Below are 17,939 nucleotides of genomic sequence, written 5' to 3'. Positions count from 1 at the left end.
AAGCATTCTTGATGAAAAGACCAGAGCTGAAAAGAAAATTTGACTTTCAAACACAAGAATGAAGAGAAGCATGAAAAGGTGAACAGCAAAGAGAAGTCATAAGGGACTTACTAAAGTTGAACTGTTTACATTCCTACATGGAAAGACAATATTTGTAACTCTTGAAACTTTTCAATATCTGGGTACTGGGTGGGATTACATGCACACACATGCACACGCACATGCACACACACATAGAGACAGAGTGCGCAGAGTGAATTGAAGAGGATGGGATCATATCTTTAAAAAATGAAATTAAGTGGTGAGAGAGAAATATATTGGGAGGAGAAAGGGAGAAATGGAATGGGGCAAATTATCTCTCATAAAAGGGGCAAACAAAAGACTTATTAGTAGAGGGAAAAAGAGGGGAGGTGAGAGAAAAACATGAAGTTTACTCTCATCACATTCCACTAAAGGAAGGAATAAAATGCACACTCATTTTGGTATGAAAACCTATCTTACAATACAGGAAAGTGGGGGATAAGGGGATAAGCAGGGTGGGGGGGATGATGGAAGGGAGGGCATGGGGAGGAGGGAGCAATTTGAGGTCGACACTCATGGGGAGGGACAGAATCAAAAGAGAGAATAGAAGTAATGGGGGACAAGATAGGATGGAGGGAAATATAGTTAGTCTTATACAACACGACTATTATGGAAGTCATTTGCAAAACTACACAGATATGGCCTATATTGAATTGCTTGCCTTCCAAAGCGAAGGGGTGGGGAGGGAGGGAGGAAGAGAAGCTGGAACTCAAAGTTTTAGGAACAACTGTCCAGTACTGTTCTTGCTACTAGGAAACAAGAAATACAGGTAAAGGGGTATAGAAAGTTGTTTGGCCCTACAGGACAGAAGAGAAGATGGAGACAAGGGCAGAGAGGGATGATAGATGAGAGGGTAGATTGATGATAGGGGCAGTTAGAATGCTCAGTGTTTTGGGGTGGGGGGAGGGGACAAAAGGGGAAAAAATTTGGAACCCAAAATTTTGTGAAAATGAATGTTAAAAGTTAAATAAAAAAAAATAAAAGGAAGGGGTTGGTTTAAAAAAAAAAAAAGAAAACCAAAGAAAAAAAGATATGGGAAAGCAGGAAAGGTACTGTAGGACTAGAAAAGGACAAATACCTTTCTTTTAAGGTAACAGTGAGAAGTATTCAAATCACAGACCAATGAGCTTGACTTTTATTGCTGAAAAAATTCTAGAACTCACTATTAAGGTCATGGTTTGTGAGTACTTCAAAGGGGAAACAATGGTCCCTGAACGAGAGTATGAATAATAGGTCATTACCAAACTAATTTCATTTCCTTTTTTCATAGGGCATCTAAACTAGTTAACCAGGGGATTTCTGTAAATATAGTATATTTAGACTTGCGCAAAACATTTCATAAAGTCTATCTTGAGATGCTTATGAGAGGAGATGAGATGAGAAGAGATAGGTAATAGGAGAGGTAAGTGGATTTGGAATTGGTTGAATAACCAGAAACAAAAAGTAGTCAGTATCAATGGTGGAGTGACCTTGGCATCATCTGTCCTCAGCCTTGTGCTGTTTGACATTTTTATCAAAGATTTGGATTAAAGCCTAAATGTAATGCTCATCAAATTTGAAGATCAGCTGAAATTTTGAGAAATAGCTAGCATATTGAATGCTAGAGTCTGGATCTAAAAAGATCTTAACCATTCTAGAATAATGTTCAGAACTGTACATGAGTAAATCTGATAGAGATAAAGGTAGAGCTCTATATTTATTTGGATTAAAAAGAAATTATGTCACAAGGGGAAGATATGGCCAAACTTAAAATTCTTGTTAAAAAGAATTTGGTGGTTTTAATTGACTGAATTCTCGATGTAAGTCAAGTAGGATGACATGACAGACAGACAGTGAAGGTTTATTGCTATCCTAGAGTACATTGAAAGAAATAGTATCCCCTTCACATAACAATGCCTTGTCAGTGCTTATGAATTTTTTTTCATTCTTCCATTAATTTATTCATCTTATTCTGCTATGTTTAGGCTACATGTGGAATACTGTGTTCAGGTTTAGATGTCACAGTTTAAGAATGACCTGTCCAGAAGAGGGTGCCCAGGATGATGAGACCATTGAAGAATATATCATATGATTAAAAGAACTAGAAAAATATGAAAGAGAAAAATCATTGGTAACATGATAGCTCTCTTTAAAATGTTTGAAGAACTTCCTGATAAGAGGATTAGGGTGAATATGCTTTCCCCCAAATGATATGGCAAAAGTAGGAGAAATAGGTTGCCCAACTAAATAGTCATTGAGGATGCTATAGAAGGGATTCTTGGTCAGGAATAGGTTGGTCTAAATAGCCCCTGAGGTCACCTCCAACTCTTAGATTTTTAGATCGTATGATAGGGCTGTTTGCCAAGTGCTTTGGAATAATACACCAAGATGATTTGGGCAAGTTGTCCCAAGAAGAACAATCTGCTCTGCAGGTAACACATGTGCAGAGGAACAAAGTGGAATAATCCTTTCTTCAGTGTATAGTCATGTAAACAATACTGGTCCAGTGGAAGGTAAGATTCCCAGGGGTGAGAGTTATTGGAATCCCTTGGGCAGTGTCTTACATTTTCTTGGATTAAATAAAATCTGTCCTTCACTTAATGTCTTACTAACCTGAGCACTTTTAAGAGAGTTGAGTTCTCTTAGAGACAGATGTTTAGAGACGGGCACAACTCAAATTCTGATGTTCCAGGGGAATCCTGGATGAAGGCAAAAGGAGACTTAGAAATAATTATTGAAGGACCACAAAGCTGAGACCAATTATTTATATAAAGAGGCAGCCAAGTGATGAAGTGGATAGTACTTTGACCCTTCATGCCAGAAAACCTGGATTCAGGTTTGTCTTCAGACATTTAAGTAGATGTATCCTTGGGTACATCACTTAACTGTTTTTTCCCTCAACTTCCTCAAATAGAAAATGGGAATAATTACAATAGCACCTGCCTCCCAGAGTTTTTATGAGGATTAAATATGATAATATTTATAAAGTTCCCAGCACAGTACCTGAAATATAGTAGGTGTTATACGAAGTTAACTATTGTTATTTTTATTAAAGAGGCCTAATTGAAACATGTGTATATGTGTGTGTGTATACACATATATATGTATATACACGTCTAAAAAAATAAAAATTAGAGAAATAAGCAAAGAAATATTTTAAGCCCTGAATCCTAGTTCATAAGAAAAAAGGGGGGAGGGTAGTATTTGAGAGATGAAGAGTACTACTCCAAATCATTTTGCTAGTAAAACCTTGGCAGCTGTGTGCCATAGTAGGAAGGACACTAGACTTGGAACCAGTTGAGAAATGAGTTTGAATCCTGCCTCTAATACTTCCTAATTACGGGGCCCTGGTCAAATCACTGAACCTCAGTTTTGTCATGCTTAAAATGGGGATAACAAGACCTATAGAGAGTATTTAACTCACATAGATGTAAGAATCAAGTGAATAATGAAGCTAAAGCATTTTGCAAACCTTAAAGCACTACGTAAAGGTCAGTTATTACTATTAGCAGCGATATATTTGCAGAATACAGACTAGAGTTCCAAGTCTACTACATTATGGCAGAATGTTCTTAGTGTATGGTCCTGACCACATTGCTTTCCTGTAAGACAGACAGACAGACAAACAGATAGAGAGATAAAGTTAAAAGCTTCATTGGCTTCCTACTGCCCATAGAATAAAACCCTTCATACCTTGGAATTCAAGGTGCCAAGGTACCAATCCAATCTTATTTCTGAGTACTTCTCCTTCAAACATTCCGCACTCTGATCAAACTCATTTATTGTTTTCTTATCTCAGCCTTCCTCTTCCCTTCGGAGTCTTTGGCACACTGTTCATTCATACCTGGAATGGATTGTGTTATGTTATATCTCTCTATTGACATTTCCCCTCCTTTGAGATTTAATGTAAATGTGACTTCCTCCTTGATGGCTTCTCTGATCTCCCCAACTGGGAGCAATCTCTTCCTCACTCCAGGCTCTCAGGTCATTCCCCTTAGCCTCTTCTATGTACTTAGTCATTTTCTAACTTGTCTTATAGCTCTTTGTTTACATGTGCCATCTCCTTACTAGACATAATCTCCTTATTGTCAGAGACTGTGGGTTTTCATTTCTGCATCCCCAGTACCCAGCACAGGTCAACAGGTAGTCGACTAGCATTTATTTAGCCCTTTCTATGTGACAGGCATTATACTGCATGCTGGGAATACAAAGGAAGGCACGTCCTGCTTTCAAGGAATGTCCAGTTTAACAGAGAATTCAACATGCAATTATATACAGACAAGATATAAACCGATTAAGTTAGAGACAATTTTTGAGGGAAGCCATAGTCATGAAAGGGAGCCAAGAAAGGTGTGATGCCATGTAAATAGTAAGAATTAAATTACTGGATTATCTTTTACTAAAATAAGCAGATTCTGGGTTAGGAACTAAAGTCAAAAGGCTGGAGGGGATGTCAAAATTTGCAGATTATGAGGCAAACCTAACTGCTTCCCCAACTGCTTCCTCGGATCCTAACACCTACATCTGCTTTGCCAAGTGCAGGAAGTGGGTTTTGCCATTTTAGACTTATCATGAAGGCAAGTTGTTTTTCTTTTTTTCCCCACAATGCTCTTTTTTTGACAAATAGTTCTAGGAATGACCATTCAAGGGTAGACTTCCACAGTTTTCACATCAGTGGTAAAGCATAAATTAGACTCTGGGTTTCTGGACTGCTGCCATTTTTAGACAGGTGGTCCCCTACTACTTGGAACAGCCTGCTCATTTATATTCAGGTCCTACATTTCTAAGGGCTGAGAAGTTTCAGTGATAGATGACATAAAATGCATGACTAGAGACTCCAGATATTAGCCTAATTTAAGTATCCATATGTTTGGAGAGGGGCGGGGGAAGTTGAGGGATTTACTTTTTAGCATTCATAGATTTAAGGATTGGACGAATTCGTCCCAGTTGTTTATCTAGTGCATTCAGATAATTCCTTAATTTAACTTCCTCAAGTTTCAGTGTAGAAATGTCCAATTCCAAAATGAAGTGATGAAACAGGAAGGCAAGGAGACAAAAAAAAAAAAATTCTGTGCAGTTTACAAAGCAACACAGGCTCTGATGAGTGCTCTGATTGACATAGATGTTAAACCTTGATCAAGTTGTACCCTGTGAAAAGTTTGGTTTATGCACTCCAGTTTTGGATTTCTGCCTTTTTAAGTCTGTCAACTAGAGCTTCCATTGATTTAGACCTAGAATGTATAGAGCCTGGTTTAGTATTTTCTATGAGACCAAGTTTATACAATCAAAATGGAATGCAGAATTCATCCTAAGAAGGTCAAAAACACAGTACAAAGGCGAAGTCAATATGTGTGTCTAAATAGTCATGGTAACACTTTTGAGGTAAGATCTGGGTTCAAAGTGGGTGCTCAATGGGACAATCACTGCTAGGTTCGTGGTATACTCTAAGTCTGCCTTCTAAAAACTAAATCACAAGCCCCAACCAATGTGCTTACCTTTGACAGTCAGCTAAGTAGACAACTCAAAGGGAAGGCTTTTTTTACCTCAGTAAAAGTTGTAAAAACAATAGTCACAAAATTTTCTCCCATAAACTTGGGGTAAAGTCTCCCATAACAACATAGAACATCAGTGGAGAAGACATGGAGTACAGTTGTAGAGAGACACAGATGCCAGGTTAGGCTATTCAAGACTCCAGCCATGTAAAGTCTTGGTATTTTTTTCCCTATTCATGGTATTCTCATAATACTCTCCTCCTGTGCCCCAGTGTTTCCTGTTGGAATATTTCTCAGTTGGACTCCCTAGAGCTCAACTCCCAAAAGCTAGGGCTCTCTCTTGAATCCAGAGCAGATTTGTTTTGTTTTTTTTCTTTTCTTGTTTTTCCTGCTGCCAGAAAAGCTGACAGGGGAGAAGAAGGGACTGGCACTCCTCAAAGCTGTCTCAATGCAGTAACTACTTAGAAAATTCACAAGGAATCCCTAGCATGAGAGACAATGGCTAGTGACCATTTAGTTCCATCAAGAAAAACATTCATATTTTGTAAAGGACTGACAATGTGAAAGCCCTTTTTGCACTTAAGATATTATCACCTTGTTGTCTCTTGTTATTAGTCACTTTTCTGTGATTTTATCAACTTGGTTGGGAGAGAAATCAGTTGTGTAGGACTGTTCAATCACCTCTTCCACCCGCAATACATTAGGAAATCAGAAAGCTTTGTATAAACAGATACAGAATGATTTAAGCAAAACAATGAGAACAACACACAAAATGACTGCAATTATCATAGGATCATAGATTTGAAATTGGAAGAAACCTTAGAGGTCATCTTGTTTGTCTTCTTCATTTTTTTATAAATGAGAATATTACAAAAAATGGATAGATGTGCATACACACATATACAGACATACATAGATACATATATAATCACATATAGACACATACATGTGTCTATGTGCACATGTCTATTGTGTGTGCATGTATGCATATATACATTATATATGATGTCTGTATTTAAGATGTATACATACATATATATGTGTTTATATATATATATATATCCCCATTTTACAAATGAGGAAATTAAGGCAAAATGATTTATCCAAGGTCACACAGGTAGTAAATGGCAAAACTAGAATTTGAACCTTCTGTCTCCAAATAAAGTATTATTTCCACTGTGCCAGTGAAAAGAAGATTAAAAGTAAGCTCAAACTCTGAGTAATTAAAATAACTAACATTGATCCTAAGGACTAGATAATGAAATAGAGTTGCCTCCTCTCAACAGACAAGTAGCAGGGACAAATGGCTTACACTACTTCAGACAATCTCACTATAGAAGTTGTATTTGCCTATTTTTCTTTCTTATAAGGGAAGGTTCAACCTTAAGGATGGGAGTATAGGAATGTCTAGAAATTACTGTGTTATTAATTACTGTGTAATTAAAAACAAAAAGCATCAATAAAATAATTTTATAGTATAACGTAAGAATAATTCTATAAACAATAATACCATTGCGGATGTTAATTTGCACTTATTACCCTAATATCAACAGATTAAAATAGATAATCATTCATTTTTTGTTTTTACTTTTTTTGGCTATGTGAACCTAGTCTGAGAATATATTTCTTGTTTATTTCTTGCTTATTATTTATTACTCGGTACTGGCAATTTTCTTTACAACTGCTTTTATTTACTGCCATGATTTTGGAAAAACAACCAGGGCCAATCACTAAAACAGCACATAGATAATAAGTTTTATTCAGTGTCAGTAGAGAATAAGAACATTATTCAACTGAGAAAATCATTTTTTGCTACACGTTTTCCATTGTATTCAAAATATATCATTGACTTATATTGAACACAGTGCTCTCCTGAGGAAATACTCTCATTTCTTGTCCACTGTACTGAACCTTTAAATCTGATCTTTCTATCTTATATTTTTTGGTTAAAATTAGCCCTTCCTCACTAAACCATGACTACAAGAAATTAAGGAATTGTCAGGGAAGAAATCAAGAAGTTTGCCATCAAATAGTATAAATAAATTATGAAAAATGACAAAATAATTTAATATAAATGTTGAAGAAATCCCTTAACCATTGTCTTCACCTCAAAAGATATCTATCTTCTATCCTTGTCTCTTTTTCTCCTATTTCAGAGGGAGATTTGTCCCTCCCCTTTTCCAAGATGAACTGTCATTCAATAACCTTTATCCCATCCCTCTCCCACCTCTTCCATATCTTGTTCTATTAATTAGTCTTCTTTATTGTGTCTTTCATCTCTTCCTCTATACTAACTCCTTCCCCTATGCCTATTGTAAGGTACTTCCCCTTTTACATGCAAACATTCCGTCTGCTGAAAGAAAAAAAATATAACAATCATATAACATAAAGTGATTAAAAAAAAATCAACTTGAGAAAAAACAGCCTCTGAGGTAAAATGTTGAGTAGAGATATAGACTATTTTGAGTACCAGAGAGGGAATTCCTCTTCCCATGAATACACCGATTTGCAGGAGCTGCTCGAAGGCAGAACTTTGAATGACATTTAGCATTTTAAAGGACAGATTTGATGAGTATATAAATGAAATAACTTTTATGCCAGTGGGAAGAACATATAAGACAAAGTTGTTTTTTTTTTTTACCTAGTGTCCATGAACATATCTGTTTTATGTATGTATATATACATATATATTTAATGAATTTTAATTTTTTATTTTAATGTTTTGTCAATGTTTTAATTTTAATATAATTGGTTTCCTTTATGATCCTATTAAATTTACTGTATGCATTTAAGAGCATTATGTGGATAAGGGACCCATAAGCTTCACCACATTGTCCAAGTCTCTTGTCTCTCCCCTATTTAATTAATCTTATATGCAGATTAATTTCTTAAAGAATAGCTTTGTTTATGTGACTCTCCTACACACACACATACACATACACACACACATACACACACACACACACACACACACATACACACACACACACTTCAATGACTCTACATGACTAGATAATAAAGTCCAAACTCCTTAGCCTGGTATCAAAGTTTTCTCCATAATATGATTCCAACTTGACCTTACCACCTGAGGAGTATTCTTCACACATCCAACACCGCAGTCAATCTGGACTATCCAATGATCTTTTCTCATTTCTCAACTTTCTTGACCTCTTTATAACATTTTGCACTATTAACTAACTTGTCCTTCTGGAAACTCTTTCTTCCTTAGGTTTTCATGACATTGTTTTCTCTTACTTTTCCTCCAATATGCCTACCCCCTGTTTAAGTCTTCTTTGATAGATCATGCTTCATCTTCTTTATGTGAATATTCCACAAAGTCCTATCCTGGACCCTGCCTTCTCTATATGCTGTTTTTTTCAGTGATCTCTTCAGCTCTCCTTGGTTCAATATATATGCATCCCTAGTCTCTCTCATGAGTCTTGAAATCACCAGCTGCTTATTGAATATTTCCAATTGAATGTCCTATAGACATTATCAAATGCAGAATGTCACCAGAATAGAATTCATTACCCTGCTCCATACACACACCAAATCCACTCCTCTATAAGATTTCCCTATCTCCCTCAAGAGCACCTCCTCCACCTTTGCAATGACCAAGGTTTTTAACTAGGGGTTTCCCTTGATTTTTCACATTCCAGACTGACAGTATCACATAATTAAAGGATTGGAAGAGACCTTAGTAGTCATGCAGTTCAGTCCAAACATGAAAAGAATGCCCACTGTAATATAGACAATAAATTGTCATCCGTATCCTGCTGGAAGGGGAAAGGTACCCACTTCTCCAGGCAATTCATTCCCTTTTGAATACGTACTTTTTAAAGTCATATTGTATTCAAGTCTATCCCAATCTTTCTTATAAGCAACTTAATTACTAGTAACAATCTTAGACATAGGTTTTACATTTTCCATATATAAAAGGTAAGCATTCTATCCTTATTTAGTCTCTTGTAACTGATCATTGTTATGCACCTTATATTTCTCTTAGCTCTTGTATGTCAAATCTTCTATTGAGGTGAGGGTTTTTTTTTTTTTACAGAGTTCTAAAGGTCTGACAGTTGATGGAATGTCTATTTTTTCCATCCAAAATTATGCTTAGCTTTGCTGGGTATGATATTTTTGACTGGAGGCCCAGTTCCTTTACTCTTTGATATACAGTGTTCAAAGACCTGTGATCTTTTAGTGTCCCCAGTGCTGGGTCTTGTGTGATTCTGATTGTGGTACCATCATATGTAAATTGTTTTTTCTTATTGCTCATAATATTTTGTCCCTGATCTGGGTGTTTCAGAATTTAACTATAATATTCCTGTAAATTTTCTGTGTAGGATCTCTTTCAGGTAGCGACTGGTGGATTTTTTTTTTTCTGTTTCTACTTTCCCTTCTTGTTCTAATTCAATTTTATTTCCCTGTTTCTTGTGTTACTGTAGCAAGATTCTGTTTTTGATCAGAACTTCAGGTAATCCAATTATTCTCAAAATTTTTTATCAGTTTTAGCTTCTAATATGATTAATATTGATAGATATAACTCACATAAATCAAAGCTCTTTGGGTCTTCCAATAATTTTTCAGAGTGTAAAGGATTCCAGAGAGCAAGAAGTTTGAGAATCACTGTTATAGGGAATTTATGGTGAAGAAACACCTTTTACCAATTCAGGTCAGTCACTATTTTTTCAGCATAAACTCTGAAGATTATCCCTCTGAGCAAGTCACTTAGCCTCTCATGTAGCATTTTAAGAGTATAAGTTAAATAACCATCGCTAGAAACAAACATAGAAAATAAATGGTAAAACCTTCCCTAAAACTCTTAGCATTTAACAAACAACAAACCCACATAAACAGTTTTATTTTGTGTTCTCTTCTAAATAGATCTAAAGTTTGACTATTTCTTATTTTTCTTTATTTTCTTCTTTTTTCATCTTCTCTATGCCTCTTTAAATAGAGATTCCAATCAGTTTGGCTTATTTTTCCGTATAATGTAATCCACAGTATACAAAATATCATAAAATGTGAGAGCCATTAGACAATGGAAGAGCAAATTGATGGAGCAAGTTATTTCTATCATCCAAGGATTATGATTAAAAAGATTAATAAAACCAATTCAATTTTTCAACATAGGAAAGCATTCCTTACTTTATATTTTTATTATTTTATTTTAGGTTTTTACTATTTTTAATATCAGGAAAAATGCTTTTTATAACCAAACATGGTTCATACTAACCTACATAAAAAAAGTCAGAGGCCCCCCAAATCATCATAGTACATCATTCTATTGATTACATTTATGATGGCTTTGATATTGTTATTATTGAGTCAATATCACTATTTGTCAACAGAACTTCTAAACGTAACCAGTTCACATTTATTCACAAGTACTATAAAAATACTATGCATCTTAGTTATATATCACAGTAACCTAAGATCTCGTTGTAATTTATACCATTTAACTTGAATTTAAATCCTATCCATGCTCATTCATCCATATGACAGAAATAATTATGCACCTTAGTTCTCTAATATAGTGATATAAGATTTCATCGCTATTTACATACTTCACCCTAAGTTCGTATCCTAACACTTTAAGAGGCAATAGTTTGACTTCAATAATTTTCAAAATGCATTTCAAAAAAATTAACCTAAATATTTCCTTCCAAATGGCAGACTATACACGCTGGATAAAATCCATTCATCTATTTGTTTAACAAACAAGATACTCTGCTAGTTCTGGAGAAATAGAAATAAAAATCAGACCTGGTCCCTTCCCTAGGAGGATATAAAATCTACTCTGTCTAGGTAGATGATGATAATAATGAAGATAGATATAATTAGCTATAATTCCAAATAGAAAGATACACACAAAAGAATACAAAGTCCCATTAGGAATTCAGAGGTATTCTTTAGTCTGGAGAAGATCAAGGAAGGCTTCCTGAAGAGGCTATTTGACCTAGGTGGTAATGGATGAGTGAGACACCAACAGGAAGTGATAAGAAGAGTGTGTGAGAATATTGATTTCTTCTTTTATGTTATATCAATGAAGTAGAGATTAGTATTACATTAGAGCAGTACTCTCAGAGAAGAGTAAAATTAATATATCATGGGAACAGAGGAGATTAGCTGCTTAGATACCTGCACTTCTCAAAAAAACAACAGCCTGGCCCAGAATCACTTCTCTTCCAGGAAACGCAAAGGTTAACTATGGTTCCCTGGACCTAGGTCCAGATGGGTCTGTTCTCAGAATCACATGGAGTCACAAATAGCACAGAAGCACCTGATTGACAAGGTCTGGCAAAACATTCCTCTTGAAAACTCCATCATATAAATCAATATAATTATGAAGGTCAGAAAACCCATTCAAATAGAAAAGGAATTAGGTGACCCCATCAGTTATGAATCTTAACAGTGATCTTTGTGGACGATTGACTTGACATAGAGAAAAGAGACTTGACAAGTGATGAGATATCTGTGTAGTAGTGTGACTCCTGCTCCTTCTCTGCCCAAGAGTCAGGACTGATCATTCACATTTCCTTTGTTCAGAAATGCTTTGATATTGCCCTCTCTGGCATGTCCACCTGCAGAGAAAAAGGGGAATATACATTCTGATATCCATGTGTTGGGATATGTGGGTGAATTCATTGAACAATATTGGGGGTTTGGGAGGCAATTGGGGTTAAGTGATTTGCCCAGCGTCACACAACTAGTAAGTGTCTGAGGCCGGATTTAAACTCAGGTCTTCCTAACTCCAAGGCTGCTGTTCTAGCCACTGTCCCATCAAGTTGTCCCTAACAATATTTTTCTTTGTTTGACCTTAAATCAGTTTAAGAATGCATATGAAACAGCTATGGCCTAGTAGATAGAGAGCTGGTTTTGAAATTAAGAAGACTTGGGTTCAGGTGCTGCCTGGACGCAGGATGTCTTTTTAATCTTATCACGTCATTGACCTTTTAGTGCCCAGGTATTTCTTTACACTAACAGCTGCAGGAAAGGGGTCAGTGTGTACTGGGGAAAGTTCTTCACACAGAACTGGTTACCCTGGTTAAATCAAAAGTCTGATGGAAAAAAAAAAAGTTATATGAGCTTCCAATTTACATCCATGGAGGGAATTTGCAAACTGGGAATTCCTGGTCCCCATAAAATCAGAAGGACAAAAGGAGAATAAGGTGGTAATATGCCTGACCTTGTAATCACCATAAATTCCTTTCTAAAATTTGGCTGATTCCTTACCCCCATCCCCATATTCTCAACCTGCTGGTTGTTCAACTATTGGCAAGTTGCTAAATCACTTCAAGCTTTAGTCCCTCATTTGAAAAATGGAAATGATGGTAACTACCCCACCAGGCAATGGCGAAGATCAAATGACGTAATACATGTGAGAGTAATTTGTAAACTTGTCAAATGTCATACAAAGATGACAAATACAATGTCATACAAATAGTAATTAATGTATCGCATTTCCCTTTTCTTCTTTCCTTTACCACCATCCTTTAGCTGTTACTTTTGCTATTTTTTTGCTATTTCTTCACTCCCTCTAATCAAGTTTTCAGCATGTTCAGGTGGAATTTGAAGCTTGTTCCCTAGCAGTTGCCATCTTTCATCTTCATGGTGAAACCCGAAGAGATTGTTACACTGAGGTGCCATTCTGTAAGGCTTATTGTCAGTTCTCTTTTCTGCAGTGCCATCCAGAAGAACTACCTTCTTGTGAAGTATGGATTTTGTCCTATTCAGTTTAATTTGATAAGCATTTAGATTTCTAGTATGTGTGCAAGGCTCTAGGGACACAGAGATATACATCAAAGAATCTTTGCCCACAGGGAATTTCCATTCAATTGTTCTTTTTCTCTTGATAGATCTTCAGGTTGGCAATGCAGATCACCATTCCTTCATGAATCTCATTTGTGATATTTAAAAAGTTTGAGAGATATAATTTCTGTGTAGTCTATTTTATTAATAGTGCTAGCATATTAATAATAAAAGTCAGTGGCACTCATGAATGTCAAAGACCCTTTAAAAAAAAATTTGGCTGACTATTGACTAGAAACATCTTGAGTCATGAGAGTGATGTCAAATCTACTTCCTAACTGGGATGTTTTAGGCTGATGACTCTTTCAAGTGGGTCCTCAGAGCAATGTTTGGACACAACACAATTCCTCACCACAATCCTGTCTGTCACTGACAATTTTCTATTTCCTAAATCACAACATAAACAACCTTAAACTAGTTTTATTTACACATTTAGGATCTCACAGGATATTTATTTTTAATAAATCATAAAATCCACTAAATAAAAGCAGATAAAAATACACATAAAAACCTTTCCTTTGAATATTTTAAAATTTCCAATGAGAAAAATAGTCAATAGTGGAACAGTGGAAAGAGCATTTGCTCTGAATTGAGAGGACCTGGGTTCAACTCCCTTCTCTGATGCTCAATACCTATATGACCTATGTGACTTTTATCTCTAGAGACCTCAGTTTCCTCATTTATAAAATGAAAATGTTGATCTAGATTCTGAAGCCCTTTGCAGCTTTAGATCTATGATTCTTTGACAATTGTATGTTCCAGGGTTAAAATAAGCACTACCATGTCTCACTGACATTTTGTAGAAACTGTTTGAGCAAAAGAGTTTTGCTAAGATGACTCTAAATCTGGAGCTTAAAAGAAAACAAAAACTTTCACCACAGCAGGCTGTAAAATTATGCTGTTTAATTCACAGGATCACAGAATTTGAAAGATGGAAGAGACCGCAGAGACCAGCTAGTCCAAAAATTACACAAAGCATTGTTTACAAACCTAAAAGAGTGGTGATCCATCCTTTCCTTGAAGATGAGGAACACACAACCTCTAGAGGAAGTCTGTTCCACTTACTAGTGTTAATAACTAATCTTTATATAGCACTTATTACATACCTGTTACTATGTTAAGCCCTTTACAATTGTTATCTCATCTGATCTCCACAAAAAGCCCTTGGGAGTTAAGTGCTTTCATCCCCATTTTTATAGATGAAAAAAATGAGACAGAGGTTAAGTAAGTTTTGAATTTTCTAATTGTTAAAAAGAAGTCTTTCCTAAATCTGACTCATCTCGACTTCTACCCACTGCTTTTGGGACCAAATAGAAATAATTCAATCCCTCTTCCATATGACAGTCTTTTGAATACTTTAAAGCAGCTGTTATCCTCTTTCCATTTCCCCCTCAGTGTTCTCTTCTCCAAGCCAAATATTCCCAATACTATCAAATAATCTACATGACGGCCTCAAGACCCTTCACCCACCTGGTTGTCCTCTGAACAATCTCCAATTTATTCTTCAACTGTGGTACCCAAACGGAACACAGTTCTAGGGTAAGGGTTAAAAGCTCACCTTTGAGTCCCGATAAAGGCAGAATATCCTCTCAAGATTTTTTGGGAATTCATCTATTATACTAGCTTTCTTCTATCTTTGTGTCATTTGAAAATTTTATGAAGATACCATCTTGCCTACATCCTAGTCATTAATAAAATGTGAATCAGAACAAAGAAAAGCACAGGTCCCTGAGACGCTCCTCTGGAGACCTCTTGTTGCATTGACATTGAACCATAAACAGTTATATTTTGAGTCTGGTCATCCAGTTCTGATCCAGCTAATTATCATCAAGTTGACATCTCTACATCTTCTCTACAACAATAGTATGAGATAGTTTGTCAAAAGTTTTGCTAAAATGTATAAAACTATATCCTAGCATTGTCTTTATCCACCAGATTACTGATCCCATCAAAAAAGGAAGTAAAGTTAGTCTGGCATGAGCCTATTTTGGGGAAGCCATGTTGACTCTGTTATCCTTGTCCTTTCTAGATTTTGGTTAATCTTTTTAATGACCCACTCTAGAATTTTCCCAAGAATCAAAGTCAGGTTCATTGGTGGTTTTACTATTCACTTCTCTCTGTCTCTTTCTTTCTCTAACACTGAGGTGATAGTTTCCCTTTCAAGTTAAAAGCAATGCTTCTCTCTGACAGAATTCTTAAATCTGTAAAGGCTTTAATTTTAGAACTACTTGCTATTCCAAAATATTTTAGACTTCCAAGTCTTGTTTCTATAGGATCTTTAAGGTGATTCCTGATTCCAATCTTCAATACCAGTAAACTGAGGAAACATAAATTGAAAACATTCTTTCAAATCTCTTTACACATTCCTCAAAATCAATGGCCTTCATCCATGTTTTTGAAAAACTTCAAGTGTCTTAATTTATAAGTGGCCTTTGGCAAATCATTCACCTATCTGGGTCTCAATGTCTTCATATATAGATTAGGGATAGCAATTATATTTGTTTTAATACCTCATAGGACTATTATGATGATCAAAAATAATATATGTAAACTGTTTTGTAAAACATACAGTGCTCCATCAATGTGCTCTTATTGGAATTTTAAGTACTATAAATTTTCCCATACAGATTCATTGGTAATTGTCTTTAATTTTTAAAGAAACTAGTCCTAAGATTAATAGTTAAAAAATTAAACAAAGCATTTTGGGCAAAAAAAAAAAAAAGAAGAGTTGGGATCACTCCTTTACCCTATTAGAAAATGAAAACTAATTATTTACCTCTCAACCTTAGCCTGAGATTATCTAGTTAAATCAGTTATTTCCTGGCTAGATGGTAAAATTTGGATCTCCATTTGGGGGGCTAGGGATAACGGAATATTAGCAAAAGAATTCTGATTTTCCCTAGTTCGACATCTTCTGTTGACTTTATGCTTAGGCCTAGGCCTTGAACAAGTCATTTTATCTTTATAGCCATTGCATCTTCTTCTATAAAATGAAAATACTGTGTGCCGCACTTATTCCACAACAGTGCTGTAAACTGTATAACTTGTGATTTGCTCAGTTCCTTGACCACGCCTTCTTTGATACTATTAAAGTAGGTCATTTTTTAGTAATTAGCATTGCTTACATTGACCCAGTTCAGAGCATTCTTTTCTTCACAAGTCGCTTTAACATAACCAATCTGGTATGTATTTAAAACCCTTTCTTCTTTTTGCTAGAGTACCAGAGACTGCAATAGTCATAAGAGAATTATCCATCTCTACTCTTTTAAATAATGTTCTGACTCACTTACAGTTCAGTCGCTAGGATTTCTTTGAAAAAAAGGCACCCAGGTACTTTTGGGAAATAAAAGCTTGTCAGGCCAAAATTTTTTAGCTACTCTTCCAGAAGTCTGGATAATCTTCATTTTCTCTTGACAGACATTTGGTAGAAAATACACATTATTAATGCATGTCCAAAGTCACTGACAAGCGCAATTGGCACAAAAGAGTTTTCTCTTTCATAGTGCAAAGAGCACTGGCACATAAATTTAAAGACTTGGGTCCAAACTCAATCTGTCTTACTTACTAACTGTGATTCTGAGCCAGTCATATAGCCTCTGTTACTCTTAGTTTTCCCATCAGTAAAACAAGGGGCTTAAACTAAATTATATATAAAATCATTTTGAGCTCAATGATCTATGAATTGAAATAAACACCAGCACCCATGAACAAATTAATTTGTCTTGTAATCTGCTTTACTCTTGTATTGAAAAATTTAGCTACACAGATTTTGAAACTGAAAATCCAGTGTTTTTGCCTCACAAAATAACCCTACTAGAGTAAAATCTCTAATTAAAATTCCATGACTTTTGTTACTTCTCAACAATTTTCTTAATCTCACTAGTCAAAATCAGGACCACCCTGATTTAACCAGCATATTTTAGGATTCAGGGAGGTGAAAAGTGATTATGCAACTCTTTCTCCAGCTTCTATTTTCTTCTCCTCTACCCTGCTCACAGTTATTCAAAGTCCTTGCCCGTTATAGTCAAGAACTCAAGCTTCCCTACCCTAAGGGGACTTATTTTCATTGCTACTAAATCATCCCATGAAGCTAAATGGTTACTCTTTATTTCCGCTTCCCACCCCATCATATATAAGACAGAGTATTACTGGGCTCTTTCCCACGGTCCCTTACATTGTTCAAATATAAAAGAAAAAAAAAAGATATTTGTGAGCTAATGGCTCTGAAATAGTCCTTATTTTCAATTCAGAAAAAAAAGCAGTTTATGTTACCCAAGTTGTTGCATTACATTTGTTTGAAAATATCAGTGTTACACTTACTTTATTTTTTCCTTCTTCTGGACATTTGTTGTGTGTTAGTGGGTCTCATAGTTTATTTAACTTATAAGATAAAGGGTCTGTTTCCTACTGTCAGTGAAAATGTCTGTTTTAAATGTTGCCCAAAGACAATTGTCATGTGTGCAATGTCGTGCAATTGACATTTCCTAAAAGGAGAGAGACTTAAACTATTGCCTGCAAAACTCACTGGGACTAAAATGGATTTTTACATGGAAGTGATATCAAAATAGCTGCAGA

This window comes from Notamacropus eugenii, chromosome 5, assembly GCF_028372415.1.
Source record: "Notamacropus eugenii isolate mMacEug1 chromosome 5, mMacEug1.pri_v2, whole genome shotgun sequence".
Classification (NCBI taxonomy): Eukaryota; Metazoa; Chordata; class Mammalia; order Diprotodontia; family Macropodidae; genus Notamacropus; species Notamacropus eugenii.
Note: the sequence above shows the minus strand (reverse complement) of the source record.